We start from the raw sequence: 6,812 nt of genomic DNA, 5'->3' as shown, positions 1-6,812 counted from the left end.
TTCGTTGTGTGTATGTATGTATGTATATGTGTATATGTGTGTGTGTATATATATATATATATATATATATATATATATATATATATATATATATATATATATATATATATATATATATATTCACTCCAGTTATAATGAGATGCTAAAAAGTTTTCTCTACAGAGCAATAAATGTCTATTAGGTTTAGTATTCAGTGTGAAAACTTCAGGTTTTTAGGATTTTTTTTTTTTTAAGATATACATTGAGACATCAAAAAAGAAATGCTTAAAAATATGTTTAACATAAAAAAATTGATTTATATAATAGCTCATTTTCGGATGACACACAAAAAAGACATTTTTGTAAGTCCTTGACATGGACCAATTGGCAGTATTGGATGTGCCTGAACAATCATTTGGGAACATCCAGTTCCGTTATTGTCAGTAGATCATCGATGTTCATGTAGGAAGACGTGCTGCCAACAACTGATTATTTTTGGTGCCACATAAAAGATGCAATCACCCTGCAAATGAGCATTTGCTTGCTTGTGGTCGGATCTCCAGCAACCTCACACAGGGCAATGACCGGTTGAAGAAATGTTTGGATGAACATTGGTTCCTGACAATTATCAGCGCATGTAAAAGACCAACTATCCCTGAAGTTTAAGGGTGTTTTTACAAGGGGCGATCTGTCGGGCAACAGATGTCCGACAATTAGTCCCAGCGATAATCGTTACTATGCTTTTACACAGGCATGACCATCCCTAATGAATGGAGGCAGAGTGGGCTGGGGATCATTCCGGCCAACCTGCCCGCAAACCACCATTCACAATAACCAGGCCGTTGTTCATAAGTGAATGACTGCCTGTTTACATGGAACGATATGACATTCAGGTTTTTGCATATAGAATCTGAACGACGAATGAGAAGTGAAAGACTTCTCTTTTGTCGTTCAGTTGGTGAATGCAATTACACTGAACGCTAATCATTCAGATTCTCACTGGATCACGGGAATCTGAATGTTGAATCCTGAATCGTTCCATGGAAAAGCACCTTGAGTGACTAAGATACATTGGTGCTTAAGTGTTCCCTTAATTTTTTGAGCAGTGCAGTTTGTAGCCAAGGTCCATCATAGAAATAAACTAAATGAACAATTGTCCATAAAATGTGCATGTAGCAATAAGAAGTAAATGACCTCCTCAGTACAAGGGACCTCACTATATAGCACACCAACACCTACAAGGCACGGCATCCAAATCACGACATTGTAATATTACACTACATTTCCTTTTCAGAGTTTCCCCCTAAAAGGAAAATGCAGAAAATACATTTATGTTGTAGGATGATGCCCTCTATTGGCAAATCCTAAAATAATCTGACTACAGTAATAGAATACACCATACACTAACAATGTGTAACTAGAGTTCTTTCTAAACTGGAATCCTATACAACAGATCTATCGTGTTAGCTTTGCTAGATGTGGCTTTGTTTAATACACCTGATACTGTTGCAAGAAAAAGTAAGTGAACCCTTTGGGAAATTATAATTATGTACCAGTAATTTGAGATTTATTTTTTTTTTGTTGACAGAACACTAATAAAATGAGTTGGAAAAGACGGTGCTGTAGTGCAGGGGTCCCCAACTCCAGTCCTCAGGGTCATGTCTTCAGGATATCCTATGGTAAGAACACCTGTGGAATGTCTGAGGCACTGACCATAATTACATCACCTGTGCAACACTGAGGAAATCCTGAAAACATGACCTGTTGGCGGTCCCTGAGGACTGGAGTTGGGGAACTCTGCTGTAGTGTGATCAATAAAATCAAATTACCAGTAATTAATTATAATTTTTCCCCTACCTCATGATAGCACCATTATAGTTTTAGCAGAAATGAGAAAGCCTTCGGGAGGCTCCACCACCTGAAGCATCTTGCGACCAAAAGAAAGATCAGCCCCCAATGAAACATCTAACCTAGGACAGGAGCAAATACTAGTCTCTCAGTGCTCAGCTGAGGTGTATTACCCATGGAGTCAGCTTGTCTTATTCATCGGGCCATGCTAGTTTGTTGGCCTTACCTCCCTTGTTCTGTACCTCGAATGAGATAAAGATAGTGAAAGACTTTCTCCACTCTTTAGTAGCCTGAAGGTACTGAAGAACACATCTTCCGACGCCTAGTGAATGGAAACTCTGTTTGAGGTTTTAGGATTATTTCAAAAGGTAGACAATTCTGTCTTACAGAGTCTGCATATAGGGAGAGTTTGTGGACAAGCCCTGGATCTATCCAACTCTACGAGCGGATGTGAGGGCCACCAGAAATACTGTTTTAAGAATGACATTTTTAATAGGGGCTTCTGATAGGTGTTCAAACAGGACTTTAGTCAGACCACGGTGGAAAATAGAACCTAGATGTAGGAAACGTCCTTACAGTGGCTTTGAAGAGCTTGATTATACATGGGTCTCCTGCTAAGTTAAGATTTAAAAAGGGCACCCAAAGCTGTTACATGAACCCCAAGTATAGCTGGTTTTAAGCTCTTCTATAAATCTGCTGGAGAGATATCCAGATTACTGGTAAAAATAGGTTTGTGTTTTTTGCCAGTTAAATAGACTATTTCTCTGGGCCAATCTGTTACAGTTTAGGTAAAGTGCAATGGTGTTCTGTGTCTGATGGAGTGAATTCAAGTATTAATACTGCAAAACAAGCTTTACAGCAGCTTAAGTGGGGAATTAAGTAGGAAGAGATATTAAAACAATTGTGTCCTAAAAGATGTCAGGGAATACATTTCCAGTTAACGATTAGTCGACCTCTTCAATTGTTGGTCCAGATGAGGACCACCGGATGGAACAGCACCTGTTCCTGAGAAGGCACCGGGCATTCCACCAACACAGTACAGCTTAGTAATGATGGGGTTACAGACCTTCTCAAGTTCTTTTTGTTGGTGCTAGAATTCATTCTTCTCTGCAGTCTGATTTTTGTCTAATCAATTAATAGTCTTATTGCATTTATCAAGTATCTTCCGCTTGTCCTCATTGCTGATCTTTCCTTGGAGTTTCTCATCTTCAACAGTTGCCTTCATGTTGATAGCATAAGACTCCAGGGAGTTCTTGGAAGAAACCTTTTCCCTCTGCTTCTCATCTTCAACTCTGTTCTCAGCCTCTTAGACCATTCGCTCAATGTCCTACTTGCTCAGATGACCTTTATCATTGGTAATTGTGATCTTGTTTTCCTTGCCAATGCTCTTGTCCCCTGCAAAAACATTCAGGATGCCATTGGCATCAATGTCAAATGTTACTTCAATCTGTGGAACACCATGAGGTTCTGGAGGAATGCTGGTCAGCTCAAATGTGCCCAGCAAATTGTTGTCCTTTGTCATGGCTTTCTCACTTTCATACCTGAATCAAGACACCAGGCTTGTTGTCAGAGTAGATAGTGATGGTCTGTGTCGGCTTTGTTGGAATGGTTGCATTATGCTTGATCAGGGCAGTCAAGACTCCACTAGCAGTCTCAATACCCAGAGACAGAGGGGTGACATCAAGCAGAAGGAGGTCCTACATGTTCTCAGATTTGTCTCCAGACAAGATAGCAGCCTGGACAGCTGCACCATAGGCTACAGCCTCATCAGAGTTAATGCTTTTGTTTAATTCCTTTCCATTGAAGAAATCCTGAAGCAGCTTCTGAAACTTAGGGATGCATGTGGAGCCACCAACCAGAACGATGTCATGAACCTGTGACTTATTAAACTTAGCATCACGAAGAGCCTTTTCTACTAGGTCCAGGGTTCCTCTGAAGAAATCAGCATTCAGCTCTTCAAAGTGAGCTCTGGTGATTGAGGTATAGAAGTCAATGCCTTCATACGGAGTCAATTTCAATGCTAGCCTGGGTGCTGGATGACAGTGTGTGCTTTGCCATGCTGGAAGACACCCACACAGGAGTAGGTGGTGCAAAGATCAATACAGACTGCTGGTCCCTTAGACATCTCTGAGCTGCGGTTAGCTGTCCTTGGTCTCTATACGGAGCTGTTCACCACAGCTACTTGCTTGTGGAATGAGCGGTAATAGTTTTTACGGTAAAGACCTCTGAAGAACTTAAAAACTAAGCATTTTACCAAATCTTCAAGTATGGATTCTGGCTTGGTTTTCAATTCTCAGTCATTGGCGCTGCAGAAGTATTGTTTCATTTCCTTATTTGCATATTCCCAAAGGAGCATGGATAGCCTTAGAAACTGCTCACTCACATTCTGGATGTTTCCTCACACACCTTTTAGGTGCTCTCCTCAAGGAGAACTGATACCCTGTACACTGATAAGGAGCAAAAACCCAGAAACAGATGAATGTGTATGGATTCCGGCTGCGTTTTCAATTCCCAGTCATTGTTAAAAGGCTTGTATAAACAGTCTAACTTTGACTTGCAGGAATGCTGCCTTCTAATAGGTGGCACTGCAGAGGTATTGTTCCATGTTCCTTCTTCCACATCTTCAGATATATTGCTGTTGTAACCAGCCTCCTACTCTTAAGAAGAGTAAAAATGTCATGATCTGACAAACCGAGTTGCAGAAGGGCCTCTTTACAAGCCATGCTGATAATGAAGGCGCCTAATCTGAGGGAGTAGCATTTGTCTCCAGGATAACAGGTTCAGAATCGGGGATCAGTAATACAAGTATCGTGTACACGTCCCGTTAAATAGAACACAACCCATGGATAATACTCACTGAGCAGTGGATGGTAGCTTCTGTAACTGTTCTACCCAGTGTGCAGTTATGGCTCTCACACGAAATGTCAGATCAGTTGCTGGGTGGAGGAGCACAACAAGTAACTAAGCTTCAGATTTGAAGGGCAAAAAGCGGAATGGCACCAAACTAAATTAAATCCTTGCTACACCATCAATCAAAGCCATAGCTGCTTGCATCCTGCTGACTACAATGCTGTGTGCACAGACTGACAGAACAGTGGGGAGGGCTACCAAATCACAACATTTTGTAGCAATGAGACATCGCTATAAAACGCATGGATATGAAGCCCATGGTTTCCAATAGGTTCTTTCACGCTACAAAACATCTCTTATGTGAAAAGATCCCATTGGAAACCATGAACTTCAGATACATGCGTTTTGCAGCATTGATTGTGTAGTAAGATTTTGTAGCCTGTGTGATAGAGGACTAAAGGTCACATTACTGAATTTAGTACTTCAACTCCTATGAGGCCAAAGCTGTTTTTTTGGCACTCATAGGAGCGGGAAGATTCCCTTTAAGCTTTGCAAAGTAAATAATTTAAGTAAACAAACTATAACAGGGACTATGTGCTCTTGAAATTAGGCAAAGTATTACCTTGGCTCCCTTAATAAACATACAACTTACATTATACATCAGACAGGCTATCAGGACAGAGTGGATCCCAGCAGGAATCTGCACTGCAAAAGTAGTCTGTCCATCAAATTCGATTACAAAAAGTAACATCAAAAGCCTGAAGATCACTCATCACAGGAAATGAATCATGAAAGGACAGCAAACATATAGCACTGCTCACTTCATGGACAACCAAGTCTAGTGAAGTCTCCCATATTCAGTTTATGCCCAGATGTAAATTAATAACAAGGTGTGTTCATTGGGACACATTACAGGTACAACAGAAGTTCTGACTGAGTACCAAACTTTTCAAATGAGTTTTCAGAATAAGCTGCATCTGTATACATACAAACTACTATTATTTCTGGTCATTATAGGAGTTGTATACTGTAGTTTCCCTCTGCAGGTTGTACTGCTGATTCTCAATCCTTTTAGTAACAGTTGGAGGAGCCTGGCTGCTGTGCTGCATTCTATAAACTGCGCAGAGAACTGCAGATTCCGCTCTGTCTGTAACACACACAGACATGGAATCATCAAGTAGGACAGTGTACAGCAAGACTGAGCAGCATAGATGTGATTTTAGTAGCTAAAGCTTAGTAACTGCAACTTACTGTTAGCTCGAAGGCAATATCTGTTTGAGTCTCTACTCCCCTTTGTTTTTATGCAGTTCAATGAACATGGCGATTCATCCCCCTCCACCACCCCATTCTAACATTGTTGGATTTTATGTCAACTATTTGACTGGAGGTGGTGGACTGCAAGCTAGGAGCAAGGGAAACCCAGAGTGGGCTTTTAACCCCTTCCCGCTCCAGGACGTACCGCTACGTCCTGGGAGCCTGGTACTTCCCGCAACAGGACGTACCGGTACGTCCTGGGGATAGCGCGAGATCACATAAGATCCCGCGCTATCCCGCAGCGTCCTGTTTTGCCTGTGCCTATAATCGCTGTACAAGCGATAAGGCATGGCAGAGCAGTAGCTCTGCCATGCCTTATGACAGCGATCAGGCACAGTGCTGCAAGTCCCTCAGAGGGACTCAAATAGTGTAAAAAAAAGAAAAGTGTAAAAAAAAGAAAAATGTAAAAAAAATATGTAAAAAACCCCCTTTTTTATGCTTTTTCTAATATTAGCATAAAAAAAGGGGGAAAAAATTAAACCCCACATATTGGGTATTGACGCGTCCGTAACGACGTGTACAAAAAGTTGAACACGCTTTTTATTTTGTACGGCAAAAAGCGTAACAAAAAATGCTAAAAAAACAGACAAAATGCTAATTTTTAGCATTTTGCCTCACAAAAAAATGCAATAAAAGTGATAAAAAAAGCCATACATTCCCCAAAATGGTACCAGTAAAAACTACAGCTCGTCTCGCAAAAAATAAGCCCTCAGGACTTTGAATGCAGCTATAGAGAAAGAAAAAAGATTTCCAAAAAAAAGGGGGTTTTATTGCAAAAAAGTGTAAAAACCTTAAAAAAAAATATAACAATTTTGGTATCG

The 6,812-nt window shown here is 40.6% G+C and overlaps 1 pseudogene; it reads right to left on the bottom strand.

Annotated features, from left to right (window-relative positions):
* Nucleotides 1–2,724: 2,724 nt before the first annotated feature.
* On the bottom strand, nt 2,725–3,885 carry LOC136628884 (heat shock cognate 71 kDa protein pseudogene; annotated as a pseudogene).
* Between the last annotated feature and the right edge of the window lie 2,927 nt (nt 3,886–6,812).

This window comes from Eleutherodactylus coqui, chromosome 5 (assembly GCF_035609145.1).
Source record: "Eleutherodactylus coqui strain aEleCoq1 chromosome 5, aEleCoq1.hap1, whole genome shotgun sequence".
NCBI classification, from domain to species: domain Eukaryota; kingdom Metazoa; phylum Chordata; class Amphibia; order Anura; family Eleutherodactylidae; genus Eleutherodactylus; species Eleutherodactylus coqui.
This window is presented reverse-complemented; position numbering and strand designations above follow the sequence as displayed.